The sequence below is a fragment of the Notamacropus eugenii genome, chromosome 4 (assembly GCF_028372415.1).
Source record: "Notamacropus eugenii isolate mMacEug1 chromosome 4, mMacEug1.pri_v2, whole genome shotgun sequence".
Taxonomy (NCBI): Eukaryota; Metazoa; Chordata; class Mammalia; order Diprotodontia; family Macropodidae; genus Notamacropus; species Notamacropus eugenii.
The window spans coordinates 129,707,692-129,724,572 of NC_092875.1; the positions used below are offsets into that span (position 1 = coordinate 129,707,692).

At 38.0% G+C, this 16,881-nt stretch overlaps 1 long non-coding RNA gene across 1 annotated transcript in view; it reads right to left on the reverse strand.

Moving 5' to 3' along the window:
* Positions 1–225: 225 nt before the first annotated feature.
* Positions 226–16,881, reverse strand: part of LOC140498252 (uncharacterized) — a 39,821-nt gene continuing 23,165 nt past the window's right edge. Inside the window, exons 2-4 of the long non-coding RNA XR_011965039.1 lie at positions 12,380–12,515; positions 9,304–9,411; positions 226–356 (exon numbers count right to left, since the gene is read on the reverse strand). This is a non-coding gene — a long non-coding RNA (uncharacterized lncRNA). The remainder of the gene's footprint in view (positions 357–9,303; positions 9,412–12,379; positions 12,516–16,881) is intronic.

The window sequence follows — 16,881 nt, forward strand, 5'->3', positions numbered from 1 at the left end:
TCTGACAACTCTTCCAATGTTTCTCTGAATTATTTATATTTGTCATTTCTTAATTAACAGTGCCATTTATTGAATTTATGTGCCAGGTTGTTCATATACATTTATTCCAATCAGTGGGCAGTCTCTTTGCTTCCACGTCTTGGGGATAATCCAAAAGGTCATATTATGGATATTTTCACACTAAAAAATGAAGCCTTCTCCCTTTAACTTCTTTGGAGTATATAATATCTAATTCTTAAAGATTTTATAGGGAAAGAGAACTTATGGCTTTTTTCTATAAATTGTTCTACTCACCTGGGGAGAGGAAAGGGCAATGTCTTGCGGGAAGTAACTTGTATAAGATTAATTTTCCAAATCTGCAAAATGAGAATATTTATTATATTATTTATCTCTTGGTGGCACTGAATATTATTTAATGCTGCCTCTAGTACTTCAGAGAAGATAGAAGCTGCTTTCCTCCTTTCCTTACAGATAGATATGTGGATTCTGAATTAGAATGATAACTGATCCTAATTTTATTTTTAATCAGAGTATTGCTCTTCTCTCTCTCTCTCTCTCTCTCTCTCTCTCTCTCTCTCTCTCATTCTCTCTCTCTCTCTCTCTCTCTCTCCCAATCCTAAATATAGTAATGGATTTTCAGAGTGACTTTTAGTAGGAAGAAAAATAGTTAATTGATGGAGAACTCTTGCAGATGAACAATTAATTCATGAATAGGTTTTCCATCTGTCTCTAGGAGGACCAAGGGAAAAATTAACTGTTGGCTTATTCTTCCTAAGTGTCAAAGTCTGAAATTGTAATACGTAGATGAAGAATAAAAGATGTTGGGGAGATAAGCAGGAAAGAGAAAGATGATTTGGGATGAAAGAAGGTTTCAATCAGTGTTATACTTTTTGATCAAATGCCATCTGTTGAACTCTTCCTATTCCTGGAATTCTCTTCCTCTTTATCTTGGTCACTGACTACCTTCAAGTTTCCACTTAAAATCTCCTCTTCTTTAAAAAGTCTCTCCTGGTTCCCTTTAATGCTAGTGCATTCCTTCTGAGATTATCTTCAATTTATCCTGTATATATCTTCTTTGCATATCGTTTCTCCCTGTCTTTGCCTTTCTTTGTATCCCTTGTACTTAGCCTGGCACCTAGTTGTTGTTACTCAGTTATTTCAATCATCTCTGAATTACTGTGATTCCTTTTGGGGTTTTCTTCGCAAAGACATTGGAGTGCTTTGCCATTTCTTTCTCTACCTCATTTTATAGATGAGGAGCTGAAACAAGCAGGGTTAAGTGACTTGCTCAGGGTCACACACATACTAGTAAGTATCAGAAGCCAGATTTGAGCTCATTAAGATGAATCTTCCTGACTCCAAGCCTGGCACTCTCTCCATTGAGTCACCTAGATACCCCTGGCACATAGTAGACAATAAATTCTGGTTGACCTGCAAGACAAAACAAAACTCTTCACATTTATGAAGACACATGGTTTATTGGATAGTGCCCTGGATTTGGAATCCTAGAATTATAGAAAGAGCTGGAACGGACTTGAGAGGTTATCTAGCATAACACTCTCATTTTACAGATGAAAAAAAAAAACCAACTAAGGCTTAGAGTACTGCTTATAGTAAAAGCTAAAGGTGTCATTTGAACCCATATTCCACACTCCAAAGCTTATATTTTCTCAACAATATTCTCTCAACTTGTAGGAATTGAGAAACACCGGTTCAGATCCTGTGTCTCTCACTGTGCTATATGACCATAGTATGATGAAATGAGATAATATTTGCAAAGCACTAAGAGTAGTGCCTGACACATGAAAGGTGATTAAGAAATGCTTTTGTCCTTCCCCATCCCCCAGAGGCAAGTTGCTTAAACTCTCTTAGTCTCATTTTTCTCCAGATTTGAAAAAGGGAAAAAATAATGGCTGAAGTATCTACCTCACATATTGTTATGAGAATCAAATGAGATCACGCATGTAAAATACTTTGTCAACTCTGAAGTGCTATATAAATTTCAATTGTCTTTTCTGATGTATTTATGTTCTTTAAATTAAAGAAATGGTTTCTTTTAAAGGTTTTCCATTTTTTCTGTGTTTTTCACATATTAGGCACTACATAAATGCTTATTGCCTTTCCCCTCTTCTGTATCCAGCTAACTTGTGTTCAGAATCTGTAATGAAATCCTAGTTATTTTTTTCCTCTTCCCTTCTTGCTGTACATGTATGTATGCACACATGCATATATGGCTAAGTAAACACTCATGTATCTCTTACAAATATGCTTGTATTTATATAAACAAAATATGTGCCTCTATGTGTTGAATGACTGCGTTCCTTAGATATGATCAAATGAAAGACATCTTGGAGGTCAAGAAGTAAGAGATTCCATGTTTCTCTGTTCTACTCATTCAATAAGTAAAACCTGGCAGGGATTTCCAAATTCTTCATTTTAGTCATTGGAACACATCACCAGAACTCGAGGGCTCTGGGCTAATGGCAATCATTGAGAGTGTCCTTTCCTCTGACTGTGACTGAAGCAGAAACCACTAAGCATGGCCATTGCTTTTTCCCTCTGGCTGCATTTATTTTGACAAAAATACCTGGAGTCAGATTAACATATTAATCTCTTAACCCTACTAGGAAAAACTGAAGGAACAATTCATTTATTGCATAATTCATCACCCATTACTCCTTCAGGCTCTGGCTCCCTTCTCCTCCTCCTAGCAACTTCCCAAGGACCAACTCCTCCTACTAGATTGCAATATCCAAACATTTCAAGTCTGACCTACTTATTGGTGAACATGCTCAGGGAACGGATGCTATAATTACTCTCAGAATAAGCAGAGAACAAACACCCAACCACTCTCCTTCAGTAACTATTCAAAGTAGGACAAAGTAGAGAGAGTGACCTTTGATCAAAATCAAGGTTTGTTGTTTTTTTTTTTTAGAGAAATAAATAGTTCCTTGCCACATCATGAGGAGCCTGATGGTCTCCAAACGAATACAGATACATGCCTGGAGTGACTGCATTTAAACAATTAAGTCTTGTCTCCACCTTAACATTTTATTCATTAGTCACCATTGAACCTTTGTCCTTACTTGTCAGTAACTGAGAAAATATACACTTCAACTAACTAGGGAAAGACACATTCTCTCCATTACTGGGATAATACAGGTGACAGAATTATCAGACTGGAAGTGACTTTACCAACGGGACCAGACAAATTGATTTTAACGATATCGTCATTAATCATCCAGATATCAAAAATAAAACAAAAGAAAACTGAAATATTTAGTTGGAAATCAGGGAGATTCTGAGTGCCTGGATATTTTGGGTCTTGTTATCAAACATTGAATTTTTGCTACTCAATTCTCCGGTATTTATCTAGGTGCTTCACATGGTTTTACCCCAGATCTACTGTAAGTTTCATTGATCAGCATTCCCACATTCCTTTCTAGCTTTGGGTTCAGCATAATCCTGATGTAAGTATTAGTGATGGCCTTTGAAGCCCTCTGGGAAGAAAACATAGTTGTGATCCTTTGCTTAACAATACAGTGAGTAATTCCTTTAGGAAATGTGGAGGTCTCATACAGAAATAGAGAAGGTGATGACTATCCTGTCTCCCCCCACCAAAAACCACAATTATCCTATGCCAAGGTGCCATATTGTAGCTAATTCAAATAAGAGAGATTCCTTTTTTTAGCTTGACTTCTTCCAAAGATTTGCTTTCATAATGGAAACAATGCACATTAGTTTAATGAGTTTGCTTCTGTTTCTGAGAGGACAGACTCAAGATAGTGGACCCCTAAGGGAAGGGGGGAGGTGTTGATGAAGAGAAGTGTTAATAGGAAGGTATTTTTTGGGGGGAAGGGGCAGGAGCTAAGACAAACTTCATAGTTTTGCCAAGACTAATCCTGCTAAAAAGTAAGAGATAAAGATGGATCACAGTTGTCATGGATTTCTTGAGAAGAGCCCATTCTAATCTGGGAATATTGTACAAACTAGAACACATACATACACACAATATATATATGCACATGTACAATATATGTGTATATAGGCTATACTCTTTTAGAATACACAGGCAGAATATTAATTTTCATGACATGGTGGAAATAATATTGAATTTGGAGTCAAAAGATCTGGGTTGAAACCTGACACTATCTGCTTGGCGATGAGAGGTTTTTGTTGTTATTTGGTTGTGTCCAGTTGGGTCCAACTCTTTGTGACCTCATTTTGAATTTTCTTGGCAGAGATACTGCACTGGTTTGCCATTTCCTTCCCCAACTCATTTTACAGATGAGAGCTGAGGCAAACAGGGTTAAGTGACTTGCCCAAGGTCACACAACTAGTAAGTGTCTGAGGCCAGATTTAAACTCACGAAAATAAGCCTTTCTGACTCTAGACCTGGCAGGCTATCCATTGTACCATATAGCTGCCCTAATGAGAGGTTTGCTTATGTGTAAAAGTGGGGTAATAGCATTAGTACTACTGACTTTGCAGAGTTGTTAGCATTTGAGAAACTTAAAGGGCTAAGTAAGTGGGAGTGATTATTATCATTCCTCTCCGAAAAATGTGCCTCAGGAATATAATTGCTAATTATAGGATCTAAGTATTAATATATGCTGATAAATCACAGACTTGCTTCGTCTGCATTCACATTTAAGAGAGAGCTTCCTCTCAGTTACTTTTTTCCCTAAACATTTTCATGGAGCCAGTCAGGTGTTAAGAGTTGAGAAAGATCTCATGGTCACCTCCTATCCAGGGTCATACAGGATTGGTTTTAATAGTCTATTTCCTCAGTCATTGTCCAAACTTGTTTTTATAGTTCTTAAGTGATGTGGCTTCTTCATTTCCTTTGGAAAGACAATCCCATGACCCCAAAGCTCTCACTATCAAGAAAGCTTTCCAGACATTATGCACACATTTTCTCTTTCATAATTCTATCCTATTACTCTTTGCTAAATACCCTTTGTACCACTCAGAGTAATTCATTGCCCTCCTTGATGTTTGTACCCTTCAGGTATTAGTAGACTGTTATCATGTCCCTCTTTAATCGTCATTTAGCCAAGTTGCATGTATTTTTTTCTTTTAATCTTGCCCCATAAGTTAGTCCCTCCAGGCCTGTAATCATTTGGTTACTCTTCTTTGAGCCCTTTCCAATTTGTCTGCATCTTTCTGGTAATGAGGTTCCCAGAAATGACTGCAGTACTACGAATAAATGCATTCTCACTAGAGCTGCAAGGAGACTCCTAGTCTTCCTAGTCACCATATTTGGTGCTGAAATGCCCTATATAAGTCTTCCCAAATTGAGTTGATGATTTTTACTGCCTTGTTACATGGCTCAACTCATCCTCTACTAATGTACTGAGCTATCTTTGGGCAGGAATGTTTCCCAGGATTCTTTTTTTCTATTGCTTATCTACGTTTCTGATTCATGCTTTCAATTTTCTTGTCTGTGCTTTATCCTAGCAAAGATTCTCTCTCCCTCCCTCCCTCTCTCTGTCTCTCTCTCTCTGTCTCTCTCTCTGTCTGTCTGTCTCTGTCTGTATCTGTTTATCTCTGTGTCTCTCTCTGTCTCTTGCTGTCTCTGTCTCTCTCTGTCTCTCTGTCACTTGCTGTCTCTGTCTCTCTCTCTGTCTGTCTCTCTTTGTCTCTCACTGTCTCTGTCTCTTTCTGTCTCTGTCTCTCTCTGTCTCTCGCTGTCTCTGTCTCTCTCTCTGTCTCTCTCTCTCTGTCTCTCTCTCTGTCTCTCTCTCTCTCTCACCCTCCCCTTGCCAGAATTTCTAAATGATTTAGAGCTTTTGCATTATCCCTCTGATCTCAATGATGTCTGACAATTTAATATCACTAAGTTCTAAGTTTAGTATGACTCTCAAATTTAAGTATCACATTTTATAGCTTTTCATGTGTCTGTGAATGAAAATAAATAAACCTCTCATCCTGACTTTTCCCTCTCATTTATCAATTTCTAAAGCACCTGCCAGCATTTTAACATGCTGTTTAATAAGGTAGTATCTTAATTACACGCAGGTAACTGAACTTAACCATTATAGGCAGGAGCATAAGGCATAGGATAATAGAAAGCCAGCAAGGCGTAATGGATACAGTGTTGGAATCAAAACAACAACAAAGACCAATAGATTGAATCATGCCTTAGATAATGATGTTACCCAGGAAGTAACTCAGGGCCTCCATTTCTTCAGCTGTAAAATGGGAATAGTAATAGCACCTACTTCATAGGATTGCTGTCGGGCTACAGTGAAATAATATGCACCAAGTACTTTGCAAACCTTAAAGTGCCATGTATATGACAGGAATTATTATTTGTATCCTTTAGATCGTTGGCTAAAGTGTTAAAAATGAACCTTATACAGGAAAATGTTAAATTGGATGTCATTAAAGTGAAGTTCCATCCTCCTAGGGTTTTATTGGGGTTTAAATTGTATCAATAAAGGAATGAGGTTCATTCAGCATAAGTTGGTACCTATCCTTCCTTTTACCTGAGCCCTTCAATTCTTTGCTTTTAGCACAATTGAAGCAAAGGGGCCAAAATGCAACTCCCACAGCAAAACCACACAAAACTAGCGTTCTTCCCTCCTTAGAGAGGCCTTCCTTTTAGTTATGGCCAAGTTCTTTAAAGAAGAGTCTCTAGAAAATGGAGAGGAGATACCATCACAAAGGGCGCAGCTTGTCTGAACAAGCAATTGACCTTCAGTAAATATACATTCTTGTCTTGAAAATGTAGAAATTCTTTATACTGTGCTTGCACAAGACAGAATGGCCCCCAGGTAGCTCTAACTTTTGATTTCTTTGTCTTCTGTATCCTTCTCCAGTCAAATACTGGATGTTTGATGAAAAAAGGAGCAGAGTGTGCTTATGGATGCTCAGTATTCTCAAGTAATTGTACCCATTCTTTTGACATCAATTAAAAGTCTTAATTAACCCCAGTAGATGGATAAAAGTAAGTCCAAAGGATCCATCAAAGCGATCCAAAACACCTTATTGGTTGTGTACAAAACTCTTAGGATAGAAGGATCCAGAAGCAGATTCTCTTGCCACCTTTGGATTTTTTTTAAATAAAAGTAGAAAAATTTAAATGTGGAAAGGATGAGACAATGAAGATCATGCAGCCAAGTTGAAGGGCTGACCTCAGGATTGGAACAAAGCTTTCTTAAATACCTTTTCTATAATACATCAGTAATGCCTCTACTTCTCAGTAGATAAATGGGAGAGGGAAAGCATCATGTGTCTATTCTTTCAGAATTGTCACTAGCTATGGACACTCTCTTTTCCTGTCCTCCCTTTGGGATCCATGGTTACCTTCAAGACTCAACTACCTTCCTCATGAAGCCTTTCTTAGGTCCTATCTTGTGTTTATTTCACGTATATTCTGTAATACTCATACGTGCATATTTTGTCTCTTTTATTAGAATGTAAGGTCCTTGGGGAAGGCCCAGTTTCATTATCTTCTTTGTGTTCCTGCTGCTTAGTATGATGACAGGCATATAACAAAAGTTTAACAACTACTTGTTGATTAATTGATTGATTGACTGACACCAACTCCATGAAAAGTGGGGAAAGGGATATTTTCAATTTCTTTGAAAAAATGTATGGCATATTAAATATTTACTTGAATTCAACTAATTTGAATTTTGGGGCAATTTTCATAATGCTGGATTATTTTACTTTTGCTTGGTAGATGATTAAAAAGTTAATTGAACATATGAATGGTACAAAGAAGATTGTAGGGAATGATCTTCGATTTTACTTTATAATACATGATGCAACTGAGCACTTGAGAAGTCTCTATTAGAATGCTATTGTTGTTGTTCAGTTGTATCCGACTCTTTGTGACCCCATGGGCTGTGGTATGTCAGGCCCTTCTGTCCTCTACTATCTCTCAAAGTCTGTCAGTACTGTCCATGGGCTTTTCATGGCAAAGTCATGGGAGTGGTTTTCCATTTCCTTCTCCAGAGGATCACCTTTTGTCAGAACTTCTACTATGACCAGTCTGTCTTGGGTAATCCTGCATAGCATAACTCAGAGCTTCATTGAGCTATCCAAGCCCCTCTGTGATAACAATGCAGCGATCCAGAAAGGGTATTATATATAATGCTGCTGTTGCTCAAAACCTTTTTGGGACTGTCTGGTTTATAGTTCCCTTCAGAATCAGGGTTGCATTCTGTTGGATAGTCTCAATAATGGCAAATTATCATCCTTTGATGGTAGGTTTGATTTCTGGAAACAGCCAAAAATCATTTAGAGTCAAATTTAGAATATGATCAGTTTAACAGTGTGTGTGTCTATGTGTGTGTCTATGTGTGTATGTGAGAGAGAGAGAGACAGAGAGGGAGAAAGAGAGGGGGGTGGAATGAATACAATGAAATGAGACTGGCTCTGAAAAACACACATTCTCAAGCAAAATGAAATTCCCAAAGTGAAATGGTAAAACACTGAAACACCTATAGAACCTCTCCGGGCAACTATTTTAGAACACAACACTCATTTGAATAAGTAAGTTTTGACATATTTCTAAAAGTCTCATTGGTACAACAATGGATTTGGAATCAGAAGATTTAGTTTCAAATCACAGCTCTGCCATGTGTATGGCCAACGGCAAGCCATTTATCCTCTTTGGCCCTCAGTTTCCTCAACTGTAAATTAAGAGGCTCAATTATTGACCTTAAAGATTCCACCCAGCTCTAGATCTCTGATCTTGCGTAGGCATCTGCTTAAACTGTTTTTAAAAATGAGCATAACTGTTATACTTTGCTCCTCACAAAAAGCAAAAATAAAAAACTTTGAAATTGAAGTAGAAAAGAGGTGTATACTTTTAAGTTTGCCTTACCCACATAGAACTGGTTGACCTCAAATGGCAATGACATTTTAAAAGACTTTAAAAAGTAAACTATATGGTCTAATTCTCTAAAAGTCATCACAATTCAAAGAAGAAATACTAATTTTGCAGTGAAAAGCTGTCTTTTGCTTTTCATTAGACTTGAACATTTATTCATTGCCCTTATGTTCAGTTGAAAAACTAAACAATCTCCTATCTGTGGTGAAGGGGGAGGGAGATACTATGGGTGATTTGAATGGCCAGCTCATCTGAAAACCACTTTAACCCACTTCCATCCCCAACAAATCTTTTATTAGAGCTGAGAACTGTAGCTGACTTAGCTTGTACCCTTCTGCCAAGTCCGTTTTCCCATTCTCTGGAGAATGCTTTAGAATCCAATGAAATGGCAAAAAGGTGAGGCAAAGGAGGGTTTGCACCACCCACAGTTGGGATAATCAGTCTGGTGAATAACTCACTTGGCTGAATGTGGTTTCCTGAAGGTGGTGGCAATCTTAGACATCATGCCCAGGCTGGTTAATCAGCTCCTCCTCTTGAGTGTAGTTCCCTTTTGGCTCGAAGAAATCCTGCAGTCAATCATCAGACCTTTGGATGAGGGGCTTATTGGCCTTGTTAACCTATTGGCTTTTTTCACCAATTTACTTCTAGTAAAGTGTTTCAATGCTATGGTGATAAGCACTATAAACTTGATTACTGCAATAAAAGAGGTAGAGCGGAGGATGAAAATCAGGCCATATGTGAGGATAATGTCATACCTTAAAATACATACAACAGATTAACTGCACAACATATTTTTAATGCTCGCAAACATTCCACCTTCTGAAGACATTTTTTTTATTAGATTCCCTTTTCAGCCACAGCTTCAAAGCTTTAGTCCACAAGGATTTCTTATTTTCCAATTTTTCTCCCTGTGCCTGTGAACTGAAGCAACAGGCTGTATGTGGAATTTGCACTTGGTTTCCAAGATGAAGCATATCTAGAATGCCACTACTTATCTTGAAAGGAAGGAAACGCTCATTTTGTCCCAGACATGTAAAGATATATTGTTTTTTCTCTAAAATATTTATAAAATGAGGAATGAGATAATGGAAGAGATTATATGAAGTTGGTTTAATTGACAACCTAAAGGCAAAGTTGGGTGGGGGAAGGGAATAGGGAGTCTGTGGAATTTGGATCTCTAGGTCAACTTTAAGATGGAGTTTGCTTCTCTCCTGAGGGGAAGTTTTTTCTTTCATTCTTTGAAAAAAATGTATTCCTTACAGTGAGCTGACCTACCTTGGATCCTTCCTGACTTTTTACCCCTTCTTACTTGGGCAAGGCAGCTTTTGATTTTTAAGTTTGAAAGCGAAGAAAAACAGAGCATTCATGATGATTATATTGGTTTTAGACTTGTTGCTAAAGGTAGGGGTAGATTAGCTCACTGAGAGTAATCCCACTTGATTAGATGACTCTGTCAGTGATCACTGCTCCACTGTACATAACCAACAATGCACTCTGTAGGAATCTAGTACCCTGATTTCGTTTTATTATCCTCTTGTACCTCCATCATCAGTGAGGAATAGGCTTGGAATAGGTAGAGCTAATGGCATATGATTTGAATGGTACAGGTGTGGTTATTGTCTTTGCTCCCTGTCATTTTGTCACAATATGATCACTGTGATAAATTTTAAGGTTTGTTGGTCTCCCAGAATCCCCAGTTAAGATATAGATAATGGGAGGAACCATATCTTAAACCCTCAGAAGCTTGGTTATGTCTTGGTTATCAGCTAACATCTGAGCAGGGATTAACAAGAATGGGAGGCAGGATCAGGCTTGTGGAGATGGGACCGGGAAGCTAAGAACAGAGAGGAAAAGGATACTGACTGAGATAGGCACAAGATGACAAAGACAAAGTTATCACAATTTTGTTTTTGTTTCACAATGTTGCTTCATGTTAGTCCATAGTCCATTTCTAAGGGACTGTGAACTAATCATAAGCAAAACAAAATTGATTTCTTCTTTTTTTGACCTACTTCTGGATGCTCTCATCCTTTGATACCTTACTTCTTCAATATTTTTTTTCCTTCAAAGACATTCCTTGAATTTAAAGTTGGAAGGGACCTTAGAGGTTATCCAAAACCACTCTTTCCTTTTACAGGTGTGGAAATAGTCCCTGCAGAGGTTAATTCACTTGTCTAAAATAACAGCTAGGCAGTACAGTGGATAGAACAACGAATTTGTAGTCCGGAAGAGCAGAGCTGAGATCTTACTTCAGACATTAGCTGTGCGACTCTGTGTAAGATATTTGCTGTGTCTCAATCTCAGTTTCCTCATCAGCAAAATGAGGATAATGATAGCACCTACCTTACAGCATTGTTGTGAAGATCAAATAAATAATATATGAAAGCCCTTTGCAAATTCTAAAGCACTCTATAAATGTTAACTCTTGTGATTGTCCAGGATATTTGTACTGGCAGCAAAATGTTCTTCCCACGTTGAAATATTCTCTGTGACCCTTCTTTCCAAAGGAGGTTCAACCTGGATTCTTTGATGGAGATTTTTGCTCAGTGGTGACAGTAGACACTTGTGGAGTTTAGTGTGACTCTGTCTAGTTTACTACATCCCTTCAGAAACCATAAGATGTAAGAGACTGTGGCGACTTTGAATTCTGTTTATGTGAATTATTGTATTTAGCTTCAACATTTATTCTCTCTTTCTTTCTCTCTTGAGCATCTCCCCTTTGCCTTTTAGTTTCTCTTTTATAGACCTCACTCCTCCCTCTTATCACTCCCAATTCAAGCTCTGACACCAGCTACCCCTCTGAACATGTTCCATAACATGAACATGTAGCTTCTCTCCCCACTTTTTGTGATTGACAAGTTTGCCCCAAAGCAATTTTAAACCATGAAACAGTTTAGATGGTAACTAACAAGAGGTGGTAGCACGGGATTTGGTGCTGGTCTGAAATACAGAGCTAAATTAACTGCCGTACAGTAACCTCTTTGTTTGTAGTGGTAGCAGATAATATCAGTGCTTTCCTAGCTGTCTCCATTTGCCAGGGCTTTTCCCAGTATCGCAGAAGTACAAATTCACACTAGCCTGAAACTTGGAAGGGAAGGCAGATTTTCCAACCTGATTTTCAAATTATTCTGCTTGACCACTTGCCCTGTACATGTAAATAACAGATTTTTTTGTGAACAAACTGTGCAAATGAAATTCTTTTGATTCAAACACCTCAAGGAAAAAACAAAACCCAACACTGACCATTCTCCCCTCCCTCTGAGTTCTAAAATTAGTTGATAAATTTTAACAACTTTAAGGTTCACCTTGCTTTCCTTCTTGATTTCTTGGAGTGTCTACTTCCCTCTATCTCCATCAGCCTTTAGAAAGTGTTCTAACATTCAGAAGAAATTTAGAAACAATTCTCCACATACACAGAAAATTCCCTAGAAAGCTAGCTATTGAAATTTTGTAATGGAGAACATTCATCCAAAAATCCCAAGTGGCACTTGTCCAGTGAAGTGTGAGAAGGAACTTTAGGTTAAAGAAACCTACCACCTTGTCTCTGGTGACAGCATCTCTTCCCAATGCCAGGTTGTTCAATTAAGTCCTGCCTGGTCGTCTGAAATAACTCCAGTCTATGACTAGTTGTAGGTGCTCATGGGAAGTCTGAAGTAGAAGTAGTCCCAGCCTGAAATATTTAGGAACCTTTTTTAGAAAAAAATCACCTTATGATCACCCCTAAATTTTTATCCTGGTGAAATAGAATAAAAATGTACATTGTCAGCATCCCTCAAGGGACAGTGTGAGAACAAGCTGACTCCTTTACCTTGATGAGTTCATGCATAGAATCTGAATGTTTGCTAAGCATTTCCCCTAAATTATCATCATGAGCCTTCCATGAGACAGGTGCTATTATTATCACGTGCTGATTGAAACTCAAAGGTGTTAAGGGATTTTCCTGAAATCACATGAGGAAGTGTTTGAAGCAAGATTGGAATGCAGGTCTTTATGACTCCAAGACAAGTACTCTTAAACCCTCTGCCACTTTGCTTCTCTGCTGATGGGGACCAGGATTGGCTGTAATTGTGTATATTTGGACATTTTTAGCACCAGCTGGCTGAGCTACTTTACTCTTTCCTTTAGGTGAGTGCCCAGTAGCAGCACAGTATGAAGACCAAGGTGATCACGCCACCTCTCTTTGCCCTTCCTAGAAGGTTTTTTAACTACGACTTTGCCTGTGGCTCAAGCACCCTTGTCATGGATAGTTAGGTAAGCAGGTTTTTTTTCATGTGTATGTCATTTCTCTGCTCCCTTTCTCTCTTCAGTTAAATAACATTCCAAGTGATAGGTTATTTTAGAGGAGTTATATTCCCAAAGCAAAAGTCTGATTACATCACTTTTTTTGTAATATTCTATAAATCCCACTAGCTCCTCACTTGCCTCAAGAACTAAATATAAAATCCATTGTTTAGCATTTTAGTCTTTCACAAATGGGTTCCAGCCTACCTTTCCACAATAATTATATCATGGTCCTTTTCATACACTCTGTGTTTTAGCCAAATTGGCTTTGTGGCCATTGATCATACATGACTTTCTATCTCTCATCTCTAGTCTTTGCACATCTGCAGTGTCGTCCTTCCTCTCATCTGCTTCTTAAGCTCATTTCAGGTGCTACCCACATGAGGCCTTTTCTGATATCTTCAGTGTCTAGTTTCTCATCCCTGGCCCTTCATTTTACACTTATTTTGCACATGCACACATATGCACATATGTGCATATGTACTTATATACACACACACTCACTTTCTAGGCTAGCTTGTTTATTCTAATCTATCTTCTGATTCCCCAAAAAGCACTAACACAATTACACATTCAGACTCTTCCATATTCCTAAGGGTGACTACGTTGTAGTGGAATACACTTCCTCAAATCAATGGTTCAGTTCTGAAGCTCTCAACAGTGTGCCTTCATTTGCACAAAACTAAAAATGTATCATAGGTACCCCAAATTAAAGTAAATGCAGAAATGGTAAATATATATCAATTAACAAATAAACATGGGTCACACTTTCCCGTGGATACACATACCAATACTTAGATAAATCTGTCAAGGAAATATATGAATAAGGAGAACTTTTGTGCTTGAGGGTAATTCACAACTCTAGAACTGTATATTTCTGTGTCCTCATTCCCTCTTAGAGTCTATCCATAAAAGTTATTTGATGAGCACATCTTCCTTGTTGAACAGATGCTTCCACTGCTAAGTTGAGTTAATCCATCCTGTGCTTGATTAACATCTCATTGGGCACAATGTCTTAGCCAAACTAGTTAATGTACTGGGTGAGTTCTGTGATTCTTTACTTCCAAACTATTCTCCTGCTTAGCTTATAGTTAGTAACCAAATTCTCATAATTTTCTATGATAATATAAATTACCTTTGTCTCATAATCCCAGAAGATTTCTGATGTTTATGTTATCCCAGTAATTACCCTAAAAGTTCTTCAATTCTTCACATGTAACTTGCTGTAATATACTTTTTTTCATTCACTACAGTATTCTATAACTCATTCCACTAAAAAAAGCAACTACTATTCAAGTATTCTGAGTTAGACTTAACTTCAGTAACTGTTCCTCTTAGAACTCTAAGCACACCTATGCCCCAGATAAGTGAGTGGTGAAGTCAGACTAACTCAGGAACTGCTCTTTTAAAGAAACAGATATGCCCCAGACGAGTGAACTATCACTCTCTTACACTTATATAAACTTCCAACTACCCTTTGATAGTCCTTCTGCTGTCTTTCTCTATTGTTACAGATTTGAACTAAAGGCAATGTTGCTTCATCTCTCTGTTCTTCCACTAGTTTATATTAAAAAAAAGTCTGCTTCCTTTACCTCTGGCCTAAATGTGACCAAATACTTTAAAATACATCAGCCATTTGGAATGAAGAACATTTCTGTAAATTTTAAGAGAATGAACCCACAGATGGTACAAAAGGTATCAGTTAGGAGAGTTGGACAGCATCATAACTTTGAAGATTATCTTTTAAGATTAGAAAAATACTTTATGACTACCATGCCCTGTACATCAGATTATCTAATATTATTATAGTTCATTACAAGAAAAATCCTTGAAAAATTCCTGTCTTTCATATTTTACCACAAGTAAGAGGACAAGGAAAGCTATCTATGAAGAAGGAAGACAGTAGTTATTGGCTGACTTCCTCCCTCTTTGAGGTAACCAATAATCGCCTATAAAGCAAGATTTTGAACTGGTACTTCTAAGCTGCTCCCTGTACTACAGACCTGAGTTTTACTGTTGTGAAGGACTGCAAAAGAGTCACAGAAGACTTCTTTCTGACATGTATTATGCTGGGAAGTCTGATGAACAGTGTCACTTCCCCCATGAATTTATGTGTGTTTCCTTGTTTTGTGTGTGCCTTTAGTAAGTGGGTTGTATTAAAAGTTTTTGATCATCTTAAGGTACAGAATTAACAAACGCCTTGGGCAGTGGTGACATTATCTCAAGGTCAGTGAAAGATACATCCTTGATAATATACCTTTTCTCCTGGTTGGTTCCACAGGCCATAGTATTAGTATACCAGCACTGTGCTTAGCATCTAATAAGAAGAGAGTTTATAAGGCCTAAAGTTATCCATTTCTTGAAAGTTGAAGATACCCTCATGGAAATTCAATCTATCTGAGACATAAATGAACTTTTCAATAGGCGTCCAATCATCCTAAGTCAGCTGAATACAACCTCCATGAGGACAGTGACTATATTTATCTCAACAGAGCCAGTACCTAACATAATATACATACATGGAGTATAATCAATGCTTTTTGTATCCTCAATCCATCAACAAGCATTCATTTAGCATTTGATGTATATGGGGCACTGTGATAAGCTCTGAAGATAGAAGGAACGCAAAAATGTTGTACCTGCTTTTAAGGAACTCACATTCTAATGGGGAAGGCCACATGCAAACACCTATGTACATACCAGTTTTATACTGAGTAGATGAAAGGTAATTTCAGAGGGAAGGCATAAGTACTATGGGGTGTATGTGTGTGTGTGGGGAGTGTATGTGTGTGTGTGTGTGTGTGTGTGTGTGTGTGTGTGTGTGTGTGTATGTATTTAAGACTCTTCTAGAAGTGAGGATTTGAGCTTAATCTTGAAGGAAACCAGTAAAGCCAGGAGGCAAAAGTGAGAATTCTGGGCATGGGGGACAGCCATTGAAAAGGGACGGAGTCAGGAGATGGGATGTCATGTGTGACTAACAGCAGTAAATCCAGTAATGCTGCATCATACAATAGGTGAAGGAAAGATAAATGCAAGAAGACTGTAAAAGAAGGGAGAAGCCAAGCTATGATGGATTTGAAAACCAAACAGAAGGTTTTCTATTGGATCTTGAGGGCGATAGGAAGACATTGGAGTATGCTGAATGAAACCAAATCCTTCATTGGATCCTTTAATATTCATTGACACTGGATTCTCTAATGCTATTTTTACTAACTTTGCCCAACTGTTAACCTCAATTGATAGTGCTCATATTCCATTTAACTGACATCAATTAGCTTTTATAGAGGTATTTACTTCATAAGTATAGTAAAACCAAAGTACAAATATCATTCCCTCCCCCTCAACTCGTCTTAATCCCTAATATGTGGAGAGAGGGCTTACTCTATCCTCTACTGCTTCTGTCTTAGGGAGAATGGGCTCAAAATTAACACAAATTTCTAGATAAATCTGTGCATCATGTTCACTTATAAATCCAGCAGGCCCAGTGAGTAGGTGAGTCTAGAACTCTCTGATTACAGGGTTGGACCAGCAGGTTGCTTTAGTATTTAACTTCACAATTGTATTCATCCTTCATTGCCGAAGAAGACCATGCTATCAGAGAAATGATGACATGACTTGCACTTGACTTTGTTTTGAGTGAGGGAGGGTTGTGCAGGTCACCAGCCTCACTTCTCCTCCAGAGCCATCTGAATCCAGAGACCTGATATTCCTCAGGATGGCTGAAGATGACTCAGGATGCACTGGGAGACCTGGGC